The following is a 24,298-nucleotide window of genomic DNA, read 5'->3' as shown; positions in this document are numbered from 1 at the left end:
TTGACTCATGGAAGCTGGAGAAGCAGGGCAGTTGGAAGAATTTCTAAAGATTGGCCAGGAAAAGAAAGAGTCACGTGGGCCCGGATGATGTGGGAGTTGAGTTGTGTTGAGTAGCTCTGGTGTGTGGGAGGTTGGGACCTTCACATCTGTAGTTATGATTCAGTGAAGCATCCAAACTATAGAGCACTTGTTCAAGCCTAACCCCTTTCTAGGATTGCCCATTACCCGGGAGGAAAAAATGTCATTCTTTCCACCAAAAGATAAAAACAAAATAGTGAACTAAAGTTCTAAATGATAGCACTATTAACATAATATCTTTTGTCTAGAATGAACTATAAAACACAGATATAGACAATGGAGAAACCTCTGTAAATGTATAATGGATATCCATATTTTTTTTTGTTTTACAGTTTTCCACTCTATAACGTAATCCTTCATAAAAATGATATTTTAACGAAAAGTTTGGCAAAAGAAACAATTGGTAGTTAACGGAAGGATGGGATTACAGTACTGTGCTTTTGCTGTGAACAGTGAAATAGAAAATGAAAAACATTCAGGGCATTATATGAAGCCCAGCAGTCATGCTCCATATGGTTTGAAGAGTTGAGCAACGCTTGATAAAGATTTTACAACTTCATTTGCTTAACATTTGTATGATTGCTTTGATCTAGCCCTCCCAGCCCATTCCTGGACTGAAAAACATGAGGCATTTAAAACAAAGAAATCTGTTTTTATTAATGGAGCATTTTATATTGATTTTAATCTTGTGTGTTGTTGGTGTTTTAATATGCAGTTTTATTACCATCAAGCCTTTTCAAAGATTACCTTGTGGTTATGGCAATGGATTGGAACTAGTGAGATCTGATTGCCAAATCTGCCACAGCCGTCCTACATAATCTTAGGCATGTAATTTAATCTCTTTGTGACTCTATTCCCCACCTGTAAAATGGAGATATTAGCACTTCCCTATCTCACAGGGGCATTTTGAGCATAGATACAATAAAGATTGTGTCATGCTCAGATATGATAATGATGAGAGCTAAGTAAAGACCTAAGGTGGATAGATGGGGACCATATACATAGGTAGATAGGAAAGTACGGTAGAATACTCCTGGAACAATGTGGAGTATAAATAAAATGTATTCTCAGTCCAATAATACTATATGTTTAATAACTGTTTTGTGTTAAAAAAAAGCATAACACATATGTAACACAGTCTTCAAAGCACTTTACAAACATTAAGTAATGTTTATGGCACCCTTGTGAGGTGAGTGTTGTTGCCATGTCAGAGACAAGGTAATGGAGGCTCAAAGCAGTAAAGTGAATTTCCTGAGGAAACAGATGTCACTGTTGGGTTTGGAACACAGAATTTCCTGGCTCCCAAACCTGTGCTCAGACCATTAGATCATGCCCTTCTTTTTAGTTTTAATCAACCCTTTCAAATACACACACACACACACACACACACATACATACACACACATACATACACACACACATGCATAAAACCCTCATTAAACAATGCAATAATGATCATCAGACTGATTGTTCTGCAATAATCATGTCTCATCGATACTCCTCTAACTAAACCATACCGCGTAGTTGTTTCCCTACAGAAAAAGAAGTTCATATTCTCCTTCAAATACATGTGCACAGTTTGCATACATTGTCACCATATAACCACTGGATTGTGGAGGAAAGAAGGAGTGTGGTCTAGTGGTTGGAACAGGTGAGTAGGAGTCAACACTTGTGGAGTCTGTTCTTATCTCTGCCACTGAATTTTTTGTGACCTTGGGCAACTCATGTAGCTCTCTCAGTTTGTAAATTTATTATTTTATTAATAATATTTGCAGCAGTTCCCAGAGGACACAACCTGGGATTGGGGACCCAATATGCTAGGTGATGTGCACACATATAATGAAAACATGGGCTCTCTCCCAAAGATATTACAATCTAAATAAGGACATGTTAGTGATCTATTATGATATTAAAGATAGTGAATATTAAAGTTGAAGTTGGTAGGGAATTTGAGATCAGCAGACAGTGGGTTAGGTAAGTGACGAGCAGCAAAGCTGAGACCTAGCTCTAAACTTTTCCAAAGTTTGAGTGTTTGGATCACTGATTTTGGTTCATGTTCATCTGTAAGTAGTAACTGTTGTTGTTTACTACAGGAATTGACACACTTTCTAATACAAAAACTCCTGAAACACCATTTGGAAGACTCCATAGCAGAAAAGCATTCTTTTCACCCCTTTTCTGCTATTTGTGGGAGCAAGCCCCCACATGCGGAACTCACATTTGTCGGTATTGCAAATGGCATGTTCCATATTAGGTGGATAGAGTATCATTGGAGGTATGTTTTGTCTCATAGACTCAGTACACTGGAGAACACTCAGCTGGTTAATATTTCATTTGGATTCTTTTTTTTTTTTCCAACCATCTAGGTAAACTCATATACATCCAGTCTGGTTTTAGGAGGTGATTGCCTTGCTGTGGATTAAGGATCCATTTCTGAGTCACTACTTAGGCACTTCAGAGGAATAGATTTCAGACCTGAAAGAATGCATTGTAAACAGAATAATGTGCTTTCAAAATTAGCTCACGTACCAAATTGTGTATTTACTTAATACTCCTTAATGGCTTTTGAAGAAGCCATTAGGGTTTATTGCGTAAGTGGTATATATACCAAAATATGTATTTAACCTAGATAGGGCAATTTCCCCTTGCTGATTTCCCCTCCTTCTTTACAAAGTTTTATCTTTGTCACTTTTTAAAAGTCTATGTTTCTGAAAGATTTTCCCACCCTAAAATAAAATTGTTTTGGATGGTGTAAGGCCTCATTAGTTCTAATAAAGTGTGGTCAGCTATAATTAGTAAATGGGCTAAACTTGTTTTCAGTTAGCCCAACAGATGTGACTTTTCAGATCTGGGTCTGGGTAGGAGATGAATTTTCCCTTTATATTCCTTAAAATATCAGTGCTTTTGCAACAGAACTAAGCCACAGATAAGTGAGTTCAATCCCCGCTCAGGGAGCTGGAATTGGCTTCCTAATTCTCAGGGTTAGACCTGGCCATGATGTAGCTTCAATTTCTGCCACTGGCTTAGGGTCCTCAATGGAGCCTACACTGTGAAGGATTGGCATGGCAGAGTATTACCATGCCTGCTCCGCCCTAGCCCTTAGATGGTGAAGTGGGATTCAGAGGCACAAGACCAATCTGCGTTGCTGATATATCATCAGGGCGTTCCTCTATGCCAAGAGAATTCTCCACTGGCCATTTGTGGTGTTGTTATGCCTCCTTTGTGCCAACTCAGTAGTGCCTCAACCTGGCTAGACAACCTGGCCCTGTAACTCTCTGACATTAGGTGAAGAATGGAACATCTCTGATTCAGTTTTTTTCATCTTTTTTTTTTTTTAAAGATAATAATACTTTACAGGGGTATTTTCTGAAGATTAATTAATTAATATTAGTGAAGCGCTTTGAAGATGAAAAAGCACTGAAAAGTACTAAGTTTGAGAGGTGTGAAAGCAAGGTGGGCAGACAGGAAAAATACATACAGGCAAAAAGCTATTTATTGTAACTGTTTCACTGATGTCTCAGGTAGCTGGTACATGAGGTAAAGCAAACCTCTGGTATTTCCCCAGGTATCCTGTTTAGAAGGAGTCGACAATGCAGAAATATCTGTATTCAATTACTTGATTAAAAATACCAAAAATTACAACCAATGTTATTGACGATGAATTATTCCACTAGCTTTAACTACATTCAAGAGTTTTGAAGCATTGACAATCCAGAAGGCTATCCACCCCCACACATAAGGTCCAGTGAGAACTAGCACCTTTAGTACATAGTAGTAGTAGTTGAAACTAAGAGGGAAGCATTCTCTAGGTTTGGTGGGAAAAGGATGGTGATGAGCCTGAAGAGGTGGCCAGTGTATGTGAAGAAGAAAAAATGTCTAAGTCAAACAGAACTTAGGCATATGCTTAAGGGCAGCCCTGAATATGGATAGACTTAAGCACGTGCTTTTGTGTTTTCCTGAACTGTATGTGAAATCCTATATGAAAGCAGTTAGGTTTGCAGCACTGGGATCTTGGAATACTTCTTTAACTAATACCACTTAACTAATAGTAAGTGGTCATAAGTACATTCCATGTTACAGTTCTCCTCCACACAAAATGGCTTTAACAATGTCCTTGTTTATGTGACTTCAGACAGACAAATTCAGTAAAAGTAATCTTTGGGGTATACTTGATGTTCCCTTGACTTTATCTGTATTATTTAATATAGGGACTATTTTACCTAATTACTTGAATATGTGCAGAGAAATATAAAAATATTCAAGTGTGCAACTGTATGCTAGAATTCTGGCACCAAAAATTCAATCTGTTTTCTTCTTCTTTTTTTAATTGTTTTTAAATTGACTTTTTGTTGACCACAAGAAAAACTGGTTTGAAAATAGAGCACAATAACACACAGTCTACAGCTGTGTCAAAACCTGTCGGGTCAGTTTGAATCTTAAGGGTGTACTATCTGGTAATGCTGATTTGATGGTTATTAAACCCAAATTGAAATGAACGAGGTTGGGATTTTTTAAAATGAATACTCTTTTCACCAAAAAATCAAAGCCAAATGGCTCATGAAAAGGGATTGGGTTTGACAAATTTTTTGACTAAAAATAAAATAAAATAAAAATAAATTGTTTCAAAATTGTCAATACATCCTGTTTTAATATTTTCAAACTAAAAAGTTTTTATTTTTTTTGGTTCAAAATGACTTCCAAAAATGTCTGTTCTGTTTCTTTGTTGGGTCACAAAAATTTGAGATTTTGACTTTTCATCCTGATTTGGGATGGGAAAAAAAATTTAAATCTCAAAAATTCTTGCAGGACAGGAAATTTGCCACCCAGCCTTACTTTGTATATATGCCCCATTATAAAGAATTCATAAACCATGACTTGAGGACTTCAATAGTCAGCCATACGTGAGAGGTTTTTCGCAGGAGTGGGTGGGTGAAATTCTGTGGCCTGCGTTGTGCAGGAGGTCAGACTAGATGATCATAAAGGTCCCTTCTGACCTTAGTATCTATGAATCTATATCAACACCTCCATACTTGCCCCTTATATCTTCCTCTCCTCCCTCTTCTAACCTGTTCTGTCTCCCTCAGGTTTCTCCCTTCCCATATCTTTTTACTTAGCTAATCCACCCTAACTACTCCCACACCCACCAAAATAAAAATGGAACTTTTGCAGCCATCACACTGTTTACTCTGCATGTATGTCTCATTTCCTTTAGATTTTAAACTCTTTAGGACAAGGACTGTCTACTACTCTGTTTTTGTACAGTGCCTAGCACAACATGGTATTGATTTTGGTTAGTCTCTAGGCACAACCTAAAAACTTTGAAGGAACTAAGATTGATTTTTTTCAGATATTGAGAGATTATGTATCCTTCGTGTGCTCTACCAAGTATGTCAAGGACAAATATTTGTATGTGCATTCATATTTTTGGCCTTAATGTATGGTTTAGCTTTTTATGCCTACACAACTGAGTTAAGTGCCCCCAGGTTTCATACCATTTTTGCTTGGGTTGCTAGTTGTTAGCTACAGGTGCTATTATTTGTTTTTACTGCAAAGCTAGGGTTGGACTTTAGCCAAAATAAAAAGCATTTTCTTCAGGGATTGACTGGCCATTAGAAGATCAACCAATCATTTCAAAGAGGAAGTGGGGGTTAGGCTTCTTTTATAGTGCGTATAATCCTTATTGACAGCAGAATGGGCGGGATCTATTGTGACTACAGCTGGGTGACTCCTGTAAAAAACAAATCAGATTATTCGTTTGAAACTTTAGACAAATTCCTTATGACTGAATTCACACCCCTTTTGTGATCTCTTTCCATAAATATTCTAGTGAACGAGCTTGTTGCCAGCCTGGTATGTGTGTGAACTATTTAAGAGAACACTGAACACTATTTGCAGAAAATAATGTTTGTGAACAATTTGTGAAAAAGTAGTGAAATGCCTCAACAAAGTGATTTTGTTACAATTTGCCCAGCTGTAGTTGCAACAAACATCTGAACAACATGGCAAAACCTCAATCTCCTTCCAAACTTCCAGCGACAAACTTTTTGAGAGCAGCTGGTACCAACATATATATCTCTCTTTCTCTCTCTTGCTTTTGAAAGTCTAGTTATCTAAAATAAGTATTTATATAAACAGTGTATTGCCCTTTTTACTGTATCTATCCACTTTCACATACAAAGTGTAAATCCCTCCCCATTCACTGTAAATGCTTCTGTCCCAAAGGTGATTATATCATCATTTAAGAAACTGACAACTAATATGAAACAAACAGGTTATTTGCTTGAATTCAGCAAGACATGGGAATGATATTGTCTGCATAACCCAGTGTTAACATGTATCCACCATAAATCAGCTTGGGAAATGCTGGATTTGCCACAGCTCTAGCCCTTCCTGGCTGCTCCCAAGATTTTGGATGACTAATGAGGATGTGTCTGACCAGGGCCAATCAGAGGGTCGGTCCAGGAGGGCCATTTGGCCTCGGCCTCAAGCTCAGAGAGGGCCTCAAATGTAGACACTTGTGAATTTTTTGGCATTGGATAAGTTTCGCAACTTGTTTTTGTGCACATTCCTAACGGACCAAAAGGTGACACACTCTCTCAGCTTAGAGCTGCATATTTAAACAAATAAGAGATGTGACTTGGTAAAAGACATCATTTTTTTTCTTAACTGATATAGATTTTGTTATATTAAAGAGTTAAAAATGTTCATAAATATTAATAAAAACATATTGGTTCTGATGGCACAAGATTAAACCATGTGTCGTCATTTTTTGTTTTTATTATGGCTAGGGGCCTCAAAAGCTGGAAGTGGCCTGGGCCTCTCTGGACCTCTAAGGGGGCCTGTGTCTGACCTGTCCTCACTCCAACTCTACCTCTCAGCCTCCATTCTCTCTTCATCTCCACTGGTGGATGCTTCTCTTCTCCTGCAGGGCCAACAAGCCTTGCATTGCTCTTGCGGCTGAGCATTCTTTCCTCAAATAGCATCTTTCCATAAGGGATGTTGCCTCACCGAACAATGTTATTTCAGCCACAGGCATTTGTTCGTACGTGCCTGCTGTCGAGAGAGAGAAATGTGTTTCCTTATGCTGTGTTTGTATCACGTGCTTCCCACTTCCCATGCCTATTCCCTGTTAACCACACACATCCTGCCTGCCTGGTCTGTGCCTGATGGGTAGTGGTGGTGGTCTGTGATATACACAAGGTCAGACTACATGATTTGGTGGCCCCTTCTGGCCTTTAACTCTGACATCTCCAACACAACAATTAGCACAGAAATTAGCATGGACTTCTGTGATTTAGGATTTAAGGGTGTATTCAAGCAGGGAGGGAATTAGAAGGGATAGGCAATAAATGTTGTCATGTCACTTGGCATGAAATATCTGTCTTTGCTATTGTTTCTCTTTAAAATAAGAGTTACAATTCCACGTAAAAATATTACCCTAACAAAAGGACTGGAATCTTCTTTGTTAAAACACTAAGCATCTGATTTGACAGTGCATCGCTGCTCACAAAGCACTTAGGGTCAGATTTATAAAGGTTTTAACTGCTTAAAGATGCAGATAGGAACCTAGTTGGATTTTAAAGAGTGCCTAGGTGCCTAACTCCCATTAAACTCAATGAATCAAATGGGAGTTAGGTGCCTAGGCATTTTTGAAAATCCCCCTTGCCACCTACCTACCTCTTTAGGCCTAAATGCCTTTAAAGATCTGGCCTTTAAGCATGTGCTTAAATCCTGAGCTTAAGCATTTTGCTGAATAGGGATAGACAGAAGCATGTGCTTAAGGACCTTACTGAATTGGGGCATTAATCATCTTTATAGCCGGCAAAATCATAGCAGTGGAAGAAATATTTTCCCATTAGAATGAACTGGATTATTTCCTTCATTTGTGTGCAATAAGTAATATTTTCAATAGTACATTCCCAATTGTATTTAATGTGTTAGAATGTTTTCTGTGATATTAGAAATCATTTTCCATAAGATTTCATATTGCTCAGGAGAGGTCTTTGGAGATTTTTGAATAGATATGCTCTCTGTTTTTGGATTTATATTAATAATAAGTTGTAAGGAAAGATGTAATGGGCCAAAAACACACACACACGCACATTTCCCACTGACTTCATCTAACGAGAGAATTTTGGTGAGTGTGTATACTCAGTAATTCTGTCTTAGGGGAATTATTTCTTTCCATATCTGATTTTAATTTGTTTGCACAAACTAAATGCAGATCTCCATATACTGTAGCATTCCCTTTTCTTTTTCTTTCTTCTTTCTTTTACAATCTGCCAGTATTAACAGGTTTTAAAAACAGACAAAATAATTGCATGACTCATTATGAACATCCAGTTATATACTTAATAATATATGATGATTTTCTATATATATATATATAGAAATATATGATAATGGTGATTTTCTTAAAAAGAAAAGGAGGACTTGTGGCACCTTAGAGACTAACCAATTTATTTGAGCATGAGCTTTCGTGAGCTACAGCTCACTTCATCGGATGCATACTGTGAAGTATGCATCCGATGAAGTGAGCTGTAGCTCACGAAAGCTCATGCTCAAATAAATTGGTTAGTCTCTAAGGTGCCACAAGTCCTCCTTTTCTTTTTGCGAATACAGACTAACACGGCTGTTACTCTGAAACCGGTGATTTTCTTGTTGCTCCTGATGATGATAATAAATAACTTACCTATATGTACACCACTTTTCATCCTGAAGTATCCCAAAGTATTTTACAAACTATAGCCCTGTTCCTGCAAAGATTTAAGCATGTATGTAATTTAATGTGCAGGTGGCTTCATTGACTTCAGCCTTAAGGTTCTACAAGATAAGACTCAGTGGATCTGATTCTGCAGAGACACATACATGTACCCTTATTCATGGGCAGATTCCCATTAGAGTGAGGCCAGGTCTATACTACAAACTTATATCGGTAGAACCACATCACTCAGGAGTGTGAAGAACTCCTGAGCAATGTAGTTATACCATCCTAATCCCTGGTGTAGACAACACTATGTTGACGGGAGAAGCTCTTTTAAGGTCTTGACTGAGTTAAGTCCACTCTGTAAACCACGTGAAACTCAGTGTATCTAATTCGGAAGAATGAAGGCCTGAGGTAAGCCTGTCCGTGTTCAAGCTGTGGTTCCAAGCAGTCCAGATATTTCAGCGATTATGCTTAGACAGATAGGCAATCCTCTCTCACATTCAACATGTCTAATTTTACAAAGACTGAAAGAGAAACTGGGAGAGGTGTTATCTTTAGGGGATACATTTATGGCTATTTTACTTACTTCATGCCACTCCATGCCATCTTTTCCAATACCTGAAAGGGGAATCACACAGAAACTTAAGGTCCTGACCCTTGGCCCATATTCTCAGCTGCTGTAAACCAGTGTAGCTACATTGAAGCCCATGGAGCTTTGCCTGTTTATACCAGTTGAGGATGTGGCCTTTGAGTCCTATCTCAGCAAATGGCTCATGTCTAGACTCAAGACACATTGTTATTTATTATTTGTGTTACATAGTGCCGAGAGGCTCTATCTGAGATAGAGACCTCATTGTGATTAGTGCTGTATGGAAGCACAGAAAGATGCAGTCCCTCCCGAAGAGCTTACAATCGGAATATGCAAGTCAAAGACTCAGAGAAGGGAAATGTTATCCCCATTCAACAAATAGTAAACTGAGAGACAAAGAAATTAAGTGACTTGCCAAAGTCCCACATAGCCAGGACTTGAATCCAGGTCACCTGAGTCTCAATCTCATGTCCTAAGTACAAAACCTCCAGTTTTCACTCTTACAGCGATCATCACCTCAAGAGGAGACACTCTTGTATTTTCTTGTAAAAGCAGAGAAAAAATGTGTTTGTTTTATTTAATTTCTATATTCTTTATACAGAAAAAGATGGCGTTTGAGCCAAGGCCGTGTTATTTTACTATTTATTAATTAGTAGCATCCCCAGGTGTGCGAGATTCATCACAGAAAGAAAACACACAGGAGTCATATCCCTCATTTCTTTGAATCAGGAGCATTTTTCTTATCTCTTTTTTCCTGGTCCATATATATTCTTCTACACAACAAAAAAATGGGATTTGGAATTTCAGCAGCAACAACAACAACAAAACATGCATTCCACTGAATATGTACATACTGTCTGACATGTTTCATGACTGTGAGAGAGACATTGATAGGTATTATCTTTGATAGAGGAATTTATGGCCATTTTCCTATCTGTAGTATGTTTACATTTTGAATTTGTGTTGAGCGTTTGTCAAGCTCACTTGTATCTTGTCTTAAATTAGATCATAAACTCTTTAAGGCAGGACAGTATCTTCTTATATATTACTTGCTTGTTTAGAAGCTAGCATAATGAGGGTCAGATCCTGATTGGGAATAATAATAATAATAATTAATAAATTTATTAATAGGAAGGATCCATGAGTCTGGAGGCTTCTGGGTGGCTGCCTTGTCCACACCACAACCGGACACTCTTGTCAAGTGGGGAACAGCAGCCTATGAGTTCAAGTACCACAAGATGTCCTGCTCAAAGAGGTCCTGATTGACAGAACCTACCACGTTCCCTGATTGGCCCAAGCACACTATTTAGGGCCCAGATAAAACACCCTGGAGGTTATTTGTGTAACTAGGTGCATCTCCAGCCTGCTGTTCAGACAGACCTTGTTCATAGAATCATAGAACTGGAAGGGACCTCAAGAGGTCATCTAGTCCAGTCCCCTGCACTCATGGCAGGGCTAAGTATTATCTAGATCATCCCTGACAGGTGTTTGTCCAACCTGCTCTTAAAAATCCCCAAATGATGGAGATTCTACAGCCTCCCTAGGCAACTTATTCCAGTGCTTAACCACTCTGACAGTTAGGAAGTTTTTCCTAATATCCAACCTAAACCGCCCTTGCTGCAATTTAAGCCCATTGCTTCTTGTCCTATCCTCAGAGGTTAAGAAGAACAATTTTTCTCCCTCCTCCTTATAACAACCTTTTATGTACTTAAAAACTGTTATAATGTCCCCTCTGTCTTCTCTTCTCCAAACTAAAGAAACCCAATTTTTTCAATCTTCCCTCATAGGTCATATTTTCTAGACCTTTAATCATTTTTGTTGCTCTTCTCTGGACTTTCTCCAGTTGGTCCACATCCTTCCTGAAATGTGGCCCCTGGAACTGGACACAATACTCCACCTGAAGCCTAATCAGTGCAGAGTGGAGTAGAAGAATTACTTCTCATGTCTTGTTTACAATATTCCTGCTAATACATCCCAGAATGATGTTTGCTTTTTTTGCAACAGTGTTACACTGTTGACTCATATTTAGCTTGTGATCCACTATGACACCAGATCCGTTTCTGCAGTACTCCTTCCTAGGCAGTCATTTCCCATTTTGTATGTGTGCAACTGATTGTTCCTTCCTAAGTGGAGTACTTTGCATTTGTCCTTATTGAATTTCATCCTATTTACTTCAGACCATTTCTCCAGTTTGTCCAGATCATTCTGAATTTTAATTCTATCTTCCAAAGCACTTTCAACCCCTCCCAGCTTGGTATCATCCACAAACTTTATAAGTGTACTTTCTATGCCATTACCTAAATCATTGATGAAGATATTGAACAGAACCAGACCCAGAATCGATCCCTGCAGGACTCCACTCATTATGCCCTTCCAGCATGACTGTGAACCACTGATAACTCTCTGGGAATGATTTTACAACCAGTTATGCACCCACCTTATAGCAGCTCCATCTAGGTTGTATTTCCCTAGTTTGTTTATGAGACAGTCATGAGAGACAGTATCAAAAGCCTTACTAAAGTCAAGATGTACCACATCTACTGCTTCCCCCTATCCACAAGGCTTGTTACCCTGTCAAAGAAAGCTATCAAGTTGGTTTGACACAATTTGTTCTTGACCAATCCATGCTGACTGTTACTTATCACCTCATTATCTTCCAGGTGTTTGCAAATTGATTTCTTAATTATTTGGTCCATTATTTTTCCAGAAGGCAAGCTGACTGGTCTGTAATTCCCCGGGTTGTCCTTATTTCCCTTTTTATAGACGGGCACTAGACTGCCCTTTTTCTAGTCATCTGGAATATCTCCTGTCTTGTTGTGTACTCCTGATACACGGCCTTCCTCCTGGTTCCTGACCCCAGCCCAGCTCCTGACACCTAGCCTCACTTTTGCTTCCTGATTTCCTGCTCTGCTCATCTCATTTTGCCTCTGGACTACTAACCCTACTCTGGCTGACTCATTTGGTTCCAACCCAGTGCGGTTCATCAAACTTGACTCTGACCAGATCCTATGAAGCTAGTGTGGACTGCTGCTTTTGGCCTTGACCCTTTAGACTGAACTCGGACCATGTGCCCTCCAACCCAGGCACCATCCTTGACTGAGATCCTGACAATAATAATTGGAAATACCAGTGGAAAGTACTTTAAATAAGATAAAGTAAGATCATTCAAAGTACAGAGACTCCAGGAAGCCTGTAACTTTTGTGTTAATAGAACCTATATCAAGATGGGGAGTTTATAAGAAACTTTCTGGAAAAAAAATCTATATTTTAGTGAAGAAATAGTACTTTCAAATCCTTTAACCCCCTTCCAATTAAGAGAAAGGGGAAGAGTTGGATTCCTTTAATTTATGGCAGTCTCTGGCAAAATTATTGTAATAATGAGAGGCTTTTCTTCTCCTTCTCCTGGCACTACTTGCCATAAAACAGTTACCCTTCCAATATTCTTCCAATATTCTTGCAAACAAACAAGGACACACAGCTTGTAAATGAGAGAGATGAAAGCATATTAAAGGAGTGAGGCAGACCTTATGTCATCCCACACCTAGGCACAACGGGATGCATTAAGGAAGCAGTTAAGGAGGCATTCCATCAAACCAAGGTGTCAGAGGACATATGGTCTATTTCATCAATAACTCAGTGAGTTTCCATATATTTCTACTGTTCTATATTTCTTCTAGCTTTATGTTCAATTATTCCTTATATAATTTATTATTAAAATTTTTCCACGAAAACCCATATAAATCCACATGTATGCAATTCATTAAAAAAAAAAAGAAGATGAAATTATAACCTTGTTTTCTATCAAAAGTGAAATCCAAAGATTTCAGACAAAACAAAAATATTGTTAAGGTCCTCAGGATTTTAAGTTCGGGCCCAAATCACTAAAAACATGTGTAAGAGAGGTTTGCAAAAGGTTTTCCCTAAATGATCAGACCTTATATGCACGTGATGTCTGGAGAGGTTAGGGAGGCAAAAATTGGCCACCCCAACTTGGGTGAAAGGCTGCAATAGGGATTGATGTAAATATGTTTCCTATGGGTCCAATACTGGTCCACTTCCATCTCCACCTTTCTCACTATGTGGGCCCATGAGAGACACACAAGTAGTATGGAGGCACTTCTTTTTCTTTGCTCGACGGGCTTCCCTACCACCCACCATGGAGCCTCACAGCATGTCTACATTGGTGTGCAGGGATATGTGCTGAATAGCTACACTAGGTGAGCTTAATGTAAGATTCTCTGTAGATTCATGTAAGTCTCCAAGGCCATCAGTGTGGCATTACATTCATTATTTATATGTATGGGTGTGTGCGTGCGTGTATATAAATAAAATCAGGAAGAGCTGATTTACAATATTCAAACATATACAGAGATTAATGGATCTTATGATTCATATGATAAGCTAGGATTTTATTTTGTACACTACTTCCTCTGAACAATGGATATAGTCCTACAACTTTCAGTGATTGCTGTCATGGAAAAATTATATATAATGGTATATTTCACTTCAATATCATTTATATAACACTAAAAAACCCCAAGATGTCCTAATGTGAGGGGTGGGGGAAGAACTAAACTTTTAAGACAATCATTGTAATAAGGCCATTATCTTCGCTTCAGGGAAAAGCATAAACAAACAAACCAACCCACCATATCAACCAGCCAAAAACTCACGTAAGGGGGCAAAAAACTCTTTATTTTCAGCTACGACATAGTACTGTGATTTTCACTGGGAAAGATAAATTGATAGGTCTATAGGAGACCCAAGTTATAAGGGCAAAGTGACTGTTCAACCCATTTTTATTGGGACAGTGGAACTTCTTTTAGGACATCTGAAATGTCCTGGTTTTCATTTTATCAATCAAAAAATTATTTCACTTTATAAGTCCAGAATGTTAGTTCACGGAATATTGTTATTCCTAGTAGAATTTGTCCTTTATTTACCAGGAACAAACAGTCCAGAGGAATGAACGTTTTGTATGATGAATGGTGTTTGGAATGAAAAAACAAAGCCACATGAGTGTACCCACTATCAAATATGTTCTCTAGCTCAAACTGAATGCTAATGGGATGTTTGGTGTTTTATGATAAATAAATTCAGAAGATTAAGTTATTGGTAAAAATCCTCTCCTCTGAGAAATAGACCAATATCACTATTTAAGCAGAAACTGTCAGTAATGACACCTATATACATTTTAAGTATAATTTTATCTTGTGTACAGCTTATTTTTACACTAAAAATGTCACCCAAAAAGTGTCAGAGATTCTGAAAATATGATCACTTTCTGTTTGTTACTAACTTCCATAGCGCTTGGATGTGGCACAGATATTCTCAATTTGAAATGCTCAAAATCTGAGCCTATGCCATTTTGCTGTGAATTTGAGACTAATCCAATTTTCACAAAATATTTGCACTATGAAACAGGACCATTTGTGTGTCAACTTGTGAATTGTCATCTTTTTGCAGTGAAAGAACTGTTTTGGTGAAATTTCAGGAAAGCACACTATTTTATGGTCACAAACATGGCTAAAATGAAATCTCAGGAAGTATCACAAACTATTTTGTAACATTTTTGTCCACAATTTTGCTGTGCCCAAATATTGTTTAACTCCCACATACAATTACACAAGTGGAAGTCAAAGTATTCAATCCAGCTCCAGTGACTTGTGATTTCCCAGCCTTTGTTAGAACTTGTTTGTTTTACAGGTTCTTTCAATTTGATTTTTAATTTAGATATTAGTCTGTTTCCCATGTTTTTTCTCTTGTGCTCTGGCTCATTAACCCGGCCAGTTGACCTGCATCATTCTAGTGTTGACAAAGATAGGCAGTATGAACCTTAAACTGTCATAAACACCTATAAAATGTGACCTTACTTGAATGCAGTGATGAGGGTTTGACAGCATTACACCAGTCATCTGATAAGCTCAGGTCAAAAGTCACTCAATTGCTTGCCTTTTGTTTGGGTGTCAAAGAGCCGAAAGCTTTTCGTGATTTTAATAAGCAAATTAACCAAATACTTATACTACACTGCATATATTAACTCCTTGGTAGCTGGGGTTTCTACGGAGCCATCTTTCCAAAGGTCAGATGACATAGATACTATTTCAGTTTGAGGTCAGTCATTTTTTCTTTGACATATTAGGATTCCTTTTATTCAGTTTGTTTTACTTTCCAGAGGCATATTAATATCTGCCAACTAAGCCGGATGGAGCAAAAAAAAAAAAAAGCACTGGACACACGCTCCAAGATTGTCGATGGGTGTGCATGAGGCTGGAATGTCAACAACAGGACTGTAGGATTAGAAAGACTATATCAAAAGCAGAAGGAGCCCAGAAAATGTCTCCAGAGTTTCACTGTCGTAGGCAATTTGCTTCATAAATGTAACAAAATTTATTTGGCAACATTTTAATGATACTTATCACTTATGTATAATAGTGTTGCTTACACCTTCAAAGCCTTGTGTGAACATTAATCAATTAATCCTCATTTTGTTCCATGCAGTAGTTTAATACGTTCCATTTATTATTCCCTTTTTACATAAGAAGAAGCAAAGACAAAAAGAGGTTGTGACCTGCCCAAGACTATGCTGTGTGAGTCAGTGGCCAAGCCAGGATTAGAATCCTGGAACCCTGACTCCTAATTTTCTACTTCTCTGGATCAGGCTGCCATCTCTTATATTACCTATCCTGGGGCAGATGCTCAGCTGGTATAAACTGGTCTAGCTCCACTGTCAACAGACCTACAGCTATTTACATCATCTTAGGATCTTACCTCTACATTGATTTACATGTAGGGTCCTGCCATGACCTCCTTTCCTCTCCACTCCTCCTTGATCCCCTTTTTGGCATTCTCTTTTTGAGGAGGAGTGAGAGTGAGCAGTCCCAGTGCTCCCCAGAGAACAGGGAATACAGAGAGTGTTATTGTGGGATGTCCTTGTATAGCCACATAATGGGAGAGACATCTTTAGCTCTGTCTGTACAACCAGGCAATGGGCTCATGCAATTTTGTCCACTGTCTTAATTTAAACCATTATTTTGTGTTTGCTACTTAGAAGTTCTATACCACTTTTCATCCACAGATCTCAAGGTACTGTACAAAAGTGAGTAAGCATCATTATTCTCCTTTTACAGATGGGGAAACAGAAGAAAAGAGAGGCCAAAGGCATAAACCAAAGCCTCCCAATGTGAGAGAGACACCTATGGACTTCAATGTAAAGACTCTTATTGACTTTGGCTTTGGGCTTGATCCAGATTTCCACTAAAGAGACTAGAAAGAGAACTCACATCTTCCATCTCTCAATCCAACTCACCAACTTTAATACAGTTATTTCAGTATAGTAGTCACAGTTGCTATGCCTACCAAACCAAAATATGTGCTTTAGTCAGGCCATGTATATCAGGAGATGACCAGGTCCTTGTCATTTTATGTACTATTTTGAGTTGAGTTTAGTTTTATTTTAGATTTTATTTTTGTTTGTTGGTAAAATGAGTCTTAAATCCATTTCGCTGTTTCGAGACAGAAAAGTGCATAATAAAATGGTAGCCCAAGATGCACTTCAGTCGAGTTGGTTGGGAAAGATGCCCCACAGCATGGTGTGTTTCCATGGGGAAAGGTTCATTGTTGTTGGAAATCTCCAGAGCCATGTAAATGAATGCCCCTCCTAGGCCCACAAGCACACATCCAGAGCACAGTACAGCTAAGAAGAACATAAGGTCTGTGGAGCCATGTGGGAAAACCCATCCTGCCATATAAATTATAAACCCTAGGCATTTTTTAGTAATTCATGTAATCCTCACTTTATAGAGGATTCTACTTCTGGGATTCATTGCTGGCTTTCAAACCAGTAACCACAAGCAGTCCCTCTTCTAGACGTAAAGTAGCAGTCATCCACAACCATAAACATACAACCACAGTCACCCCACAAACTCAAACAGACAGCCATAAAAACCTCATATAGTTCTAAACCTCTGCCCGAAGTAATCTCTTCCTACATCATGTCATAAAATACCTAACCTCATCTGCAAGTTCTCTGCGACAGGGATTCTTGGCAGGATTTTCAAATGTATCGACAGCCCCTGAAATCAGGCCTCAAGTTCATACTCTCTGCATAAGATTTCATTGGCTATCTATGGTACCATGTACAAATATTACATAATCCTCCTAGTAAACAGATATATAAACAATATCAAAGACTCAAGAAATGTATCCACAAAATGGGTCCCCCCCACAGCATTGTTTGGGCTCCTTTTCATTCTAAAATGAAATTTAAAAAAAATCAGAGAAAACTGCCTTATTAACAAAAGCTATTACAGTAATCGAAACACCACATTAAGCTTTGCTTGCACAGCACTAGACACAATCAGAAACATACATTAGTCATTTAGATACAAGATAATTTACTGTATTTTAAGGTCATGTGGCATGCTGAGCTCCCGCTTCTCCTTCTGAGCTGTTGTCCTCTTTGAGGTTTGGTGGCTGAAAAACACACCACCATTTTAACAGATAAAGGATTACTATTAACAACTGGTCGATGAAAACAGCAACAGATATAAACTCACCCACCTGCTCTGGAAGCAGCTACAGAGTTTTGATTGTATATTACCGTAACAGAATGATTGTGTGGCACATCCATAGGCAGTTAGGCGCCACCTAAAGGGTGTGGCTCCTCCCAGATGGCAAGAACCCCTGATTCAAGAAGTAACCTGAGTTTCCTGTGCTTCCTGCTTTGGGGGAAGAAGTAGTACCAGCTTCCTGGGCGGAGCTGCTCCTGTACCCCCTTCAGTAATAAAATACATGCTCTGTTTACTGAGTTCACGCCAGCATCCATCCAGCTTTCCAGGGACTTTGCCTGTTTGTGATACTCCACCACTAAGGAGACCACAAGGTCACGCAACATTACGCTAAGGCCCTGCAGTTTATTACTTAATTTTAGTGAAAGGACGTATGGCTGCTGGCTTTACCCATTTCTGTTTTAAATGTGGAGTAGACTTGAGCTCTGGAGCAGGAAGGCAGAGTTGATGGTGCTTTGAGATTAGGGCAACTTTGTTTCTTGCCCCTCCTCTCTCTCCTGGCTGTATTTATGGTTTACCATAATGTAATATAATCTGAGTTGATAACTGCATGGTAGGAACAGGTTAAACAAGGATAATTGTGAACTACATAAATGTAGATGCCAAAATAAATTTCATAATCCAGGGATGAAGGAGAGATGGAGAATGAGGTGGAAGAATGTCCCCAGCTCTTTATCTTTCTCTCTGTAGAGGAATAAAGCATAATGTAAATCCTAGTTGTGGGAATTTACTCTCATCCTTTTGCATGGCCATGTACATCCACGGTAAAGTATCTTGGGCATTCCTGATATTAATCATGACCAGCAAAATCTCTGTTATAGGGCCCTACAAGGTTATGCATGTCTGATGTCAAGAAAGGCAGTTTCTATAACCTAGCCAAGCAGATGATATTGAGACATTCTTAAATCAGATTCAGAATGGAGCCATTAGTGTTCACTAGATTCATAAATTAGTTGTTTATTTCTGGTCAGTTTAACGGAACAAGCAGTTGATAGACACATATACAAATGTATAGTATATGATGATTCAGTATGCCTACACATTCAGTCTATAGGCCTGTATTCACACATACGTGCACAGGTGTGATCACAGGGACATTTGTATTGTGTGGGGCTCCACTCCTTCTTAGAATGAAAACATCCAAGAATCTTAAAGAAGATTTCTGTAAGTGGAACAAAGGCAAATAAGAATTCATGTCTGACCTCATCTGACACAAATACAGCTATTAAAAAGGGATTAACAACTTGCACACACAACAAAGGTTATAGCCAGTCATTAAGAGACTATTTGACTTTCTATACAATTAGGACACATTACAAGTCAGCCCAGGGTTATGCTTGAGTGGGAGAGATGCCGAGTAAAAGAAAAACTTACAAATTTACATGGAGAAACTCTGACAACTCACTGAAGAGGCGTATGAGGCTGTGACTTAAAACATCCTGGGAAGTGTTCCACTGATGCCAAGAGATGGAAACTACAAGCGAGCCATAAAGTGAAACAACACATAAGAATTCCAAATACATATGCTCCATTTGTTCGATGAGAAACAGCAGACCCACCTACAAGACAGTTCTTAATGATATTTTCGTTGTGCTCTGCTAATGTTAATGCTCCTACTTTTTATATGTATCTGTAGCTCTTCAAAAATAAATCCACCAGAGGGTTTGTTTAGTTTGCAAAATAACAGATTAAACTAAAGTAAAAAGATATACCAATGACAGCTTTAAACTGGATGAATATTTCTCTCTCCCCATGCCGACCTGTAACAAGTAATAAAAAGTTGTAATAACTTTTTCATACCATATGTGTTATATGTCTGTCCCCATGGGATCTTTTCCATCCAATGAGCTTGTTGGATGGCTGGCCCTTGTTGTAAATTGGTAAAAATGAAAGAATTAACTGATTTCTGACTTTGCTGAAGTTCTGCAAAAAATTAAGGAAGTGCTTCCAGAAATGGGTTTTGTTTTTATGGATTAAATTTGCTTTCTGTTTGTGCGAAGCACATAGGTATGTTATATATGTAAAACAGCTAACCAGGATGCATCTCTTAACGAGTAGTACAGTGGGCAGCTGTCATTCCTCTGTACCACAAGCTGACGGGCAAAATTATTGTCTGCACCAGTCATTTGGTACAACAGAAATAAAGTTATTGTAATATTATGTTCTGGTTGCCTTCTCCACCCCAATTTTGATGTGAGACAATGTGTTGCAATTTTAAAAAAAAGAGTAAGTTGTTTATTAGTTCATAACATGCTAGATTTTTTTATTGGTTAATTAATATTTCACTTTAAATGTGAAAAAGATAACTTTTTAATATTTTAACTGTTTTCACTTCTACTACATTGTTTCCTTGTATATTTGATAATTACCTACAATAATTTCCATTAAAGCTGTCAGTAAGAAACTAAGAATACTTTGTATGTCTTTAGTGTCTTTCCTCATTAGCTATCGATCTATCTAGTTACTTATATAGATCTCAGCACTGTAGCCTCTGACACCTAAAAACATCTTTGCAAACATAATTAAAGAAATCCCACAACACCTTTGATAGGTAGGTAAGCACTGTGATACCCCTTTTAGAAGTGGAGAAACAAAGGGTAAGTCTATGTTGTGGCTGGCCCATGTCAGCTGACTTGGGCTCATGGGGTTTAGGTTTGGGGTTATAAAATTTCAGTGTAGATGTTCGGTCTTGGGCTGGAGCCCTGGCTCCGGGGGCTGACCTGTATCAGGTGACTTGGGCTTGTGGGGCTCGGGTTGAGGGGCTATAAAATTGCAATGTAGAGCCCTAATGTCTACACTGAAATTTTATAGCCCTGCAGCCCAAACCCCATGGGCCTGAGTCAGCTGACTCTGGCCAGCGAGGGGTGTTTTACTGCAGTGTAGACATAACCTAACACAAGTTAACTGACTTGGCTAAGGTCTTTATAATGAATCAGTGTGAGAGATGGGAATTAAACAAAAGGTTCTCGGCTCCCATGCTGTAACCACTTCCTCCAATTATTTAAATATCAAGGTGAAAACCCCAGTTTTGGCTTTTAGTGAGTCCAATGAAAACAAGATTCATTTTCCAGCCTTTGCCAGCTGTGTGAGATTTTTTCTGAGCTCAACAAAGGCAAACCTACCATTAAATAAAACCACAGTAGAGACTATAAATAATAATAGTCTGACTTCATTTTGGAGTATACCTTGGAAAGTCTGGCTAAACTAACAGGAAAGTGCAATGCCATCTCCTGCAACTCACAGGCCCCAGTTAATGATGTCTCTTCTAGTAATGTCTCTCTACTTGCAGTTCAGGAGGAGCATGGCAGCTGCAAACTGGTATAAAACTTCATTTCGAAAGCAGACTAGCCACGTGGTATGGGATAGCTTGACATTGCCAGACATACTTGTAGTTGCTACAAAGTCATATTTTAGCAATTAAATACCAGTTTGCCAGGATTATATGTCAGTTTGCCAATCTGCTGACAATTACAAGAGATAGTCACATGGCGTTGTACTGTACTGCTTAATGTATTTCAGTCAAACGGCAAGCGATTCTTGTTGTTTAAATTGAAACTACACTTTCTATTTCAAGGACAGCAATCACCTTTCAGGAGCTTTTAAACAGTGCAATCTTTCACTGGATTAAAGAAAGCATGTCAAGGCAGACCTATTAAAAGGAGATTTGCTACAAATTTGAAAATGGGCATAGAGCTTTCAGGAAAATGTACCATATCCTTTGCCATGCCATAAGGAAAGAGAAGCAAAAGAAGAATTAAAAAAAAAAATCTCAGAGCACTTATTTTATCTGAACCCCAAACAGCAACCCATTATTAAAGAAAAGAAGTACCTTGCGAATAATAGTAATTCTTTATTTTACAGCACAATGACCTCTTATGTTCTTATTCTTTACAGTTTTACGGTTTACCATCTGAGTATAGTATAAATACCATATGGATGGTTAATTAAGGGCCAGATTGCACTGAAGTCAAAGGACTCCTTTCTACAGGCTTCAACTGGTGTTGGATCATTCCCTATGGCCTCCAATTTAGGAAAGGATCCTTATCCTGGAAGCACTAACACACATGCTTAAACTTAAAAGTGTGATTAAGTGTTTTCTTGAATTAAGGCCTACATGAGGAAGTACTCCTCACAGATGTTTCTGACCAGTTCTGTTGGTCCCTAACTTCTCCAAGTATTAAATTGACTGTAAAGTGTGTGTGTGTATTTTTATATATATATTAAGGTTGTCAAGCGATTAAAAAAATTAATCGCAATTAATCACGCGATTAATCGCACTGTTAAACAAATAATAGAACACCATTTATTTAAATATTTTTGGATGTTTTCTACATTTTCAAATATATTGATTTCAATTATGGCACAATACAAAATGTACAGTGCTCACTTTATATTTATTTTTGATTACAAATATTTACACTGTAAAAACAAAAGAAATCATTTATTTCAATTCACCTAATACAAGTACTGTAGTGCAATCTCTTTATAATGAAAGTTGAACTCACAAATTTAGAATTATGTACAAAAAATAACTGAATTCAAAAATAAAACCATGTAAAACTTTAGAATCTACAAGTCCACTCAGTCCTACTTCAGCCAATCGCTCAGACAAATAAGTTTGGTTACAATTTGCAGGAGATAATGCTGCCCACGTCTTGTTTACAATGTCACCTGAAAGTGAGACCAGGCGTTCACATTGCACTGTTGTAGCCAGCATCGCAAGATATTTATGAGCCAGATGCACTAAAGATTCATATTTCCCTTCATGCTTCAATCACCATTCCAGAAGACATGCATCCATGCTGATGATGGGTTCTGCTTGATAATGATCCAAAGCAGAGAGGACCGACATATGTTCATTTTCATCATCTGAGTCAGATGCCACCAGCAGAAGGTTGATTTTCTTTTTTGGTGGTTCAGGTTCTGTAGTTTCCACATCGTAGTATTGTTCTTTTAAGACATCTGAAAGCATGCTCCACACCTCATCACTCTCACCTTTTGGAAGGCACTTCAGATTCTTAAACCTTGGGTCGAGTGCTGTATCTATCCTTAGAAATCTCACATTGGTACCTTCTTTGCATTTTGTCAAATCTGCTGTGAAAGTGTTCTTAAAACGAACATGTGCTGGGTCATCATCCAAGACTGCTATAACATGAATATATGGCAGAATGCAGGTAAAACAGAACAGGAAGCATACAATTCTTCCCCAAGGAGTTCAGTCACAAATTTAATTAACACATTCTTTTTTTAATGAGCATCATCAGCATGGAAGCATGTCCTCTGGAATGGTGGCTGAAGCATTAAGGGGCATATGAATGTTTAGCATATCTGGCATGTAAATACCTTGCAATGCCCGCTACAAAAGTGCTATGTGAATGACTGTTCTCACTTTCGGGTGACATCGTAAATAAGAAGCAGTCAGCAGTATCTCACAAATGTAAACAAACTTGTTTGTCTTAGCAATTGGCTGAACAAGAAGTAGGACTGAGTGGACTTGTAGGCTGTAAACTTGTACACTGTTTTGTTTTTGAGTGCAGTTATGTAACAAAACCCCCCTACATTTGTAAGTTACACTTTCACGATAAAGAGATTGCACTACAGTACTTGTATGAGGTGAATTGAAAAATACTATTTCTTTTGTTTATCATTTTTACAGTGCAAATATTGGTAATCAAAAATAATAATATAAAGTTAGCACTGTACACTTTGTATTCTGTGTTGTAATAGAAATCAATACATTTGAAAATATAGAAAAACATCAAAGAATATTTAATAAATTTCAATTGGTATTCTATTGTTTAACAGTGCGATTGATCACAATTAATTTATTTAATCGTAGTTAATTTTTTTAGTTAATTGTGTGTGTTAACTGTGATTAATCGACAGCCCTAATATATATATATATATATATATATATATATATATATATATATAATATAACTCCCTCCAACAGTCAAATGTCTGAAAATGAAATCTTTCTTTCAAACAATTATTTGAAAATTTAGTGCTTTGTTGAAATTATAAATTTATTAAAGTTCCAACAACAAAAAATGTGTTTAAGGAAAGTATTAAGTGGCTGAAAACTATACCACAGTTATTTAATTCTTGGATAAAGGTCTTGGCTTGTTATATAAAGATGCATCGACACCCATGAGACTTTGAAAATGTCTTTCCTTATATGGGTAATTCAGTGAAAAAGTGGTCTCCCAACCCCCCCTCTTCTAAAGCAAGCCCCACATTCCCTGAAACTGATCCTACCATTGTATGAAAAGCGTATTTTGCCGAAGTGTGCCATGCCAACAGTAATCTAGCAACAGGAACTATCAAAACCTTTGGGATACCATCTACCCTTCA

General features: G+C 38.0%; 1 long non-coding RNA gene across 1 annotated transcript; it reads left to right on the top strand.

The window, feature by feature from the left end:
- The first annotated feature begins 518 nt into the window (after positions 1-518).
- On the top strand, positions 519-20,352 carry LOC122461888. The gene is made up of 2 exons (XR_006284129.1): positions 519-1,729; positions 16,505-20,352. It is a non-coding gene; the product is annotated as an uncharacterized LOC122461888 (long non-coding RNA).
- The last annotated feature ends 3,946 nt before the right edge of the window (positions 20,353-24,298 follow it).

The sequence above is a fragment of the Chelonia mydas genome, chromosome 10 (genome assembly GCF_015237465.2).
Source record: "Chelonia mydas isolate rCheMyd1 chromosome 10, rCheMyd1.pri.v2, whole genome shotgun sequence".
Taxonomy (NCBI): Eukaryota; Metazoa; Chordata; order Testudines; family Cheloniidae; genus Chelonia; species Chelonia mydas.
The sequence above is the reverse complement of the archived record's forward strand: the minus strand, read 5'-3'. Positions and strand labels throughout refer to the sequence as shown.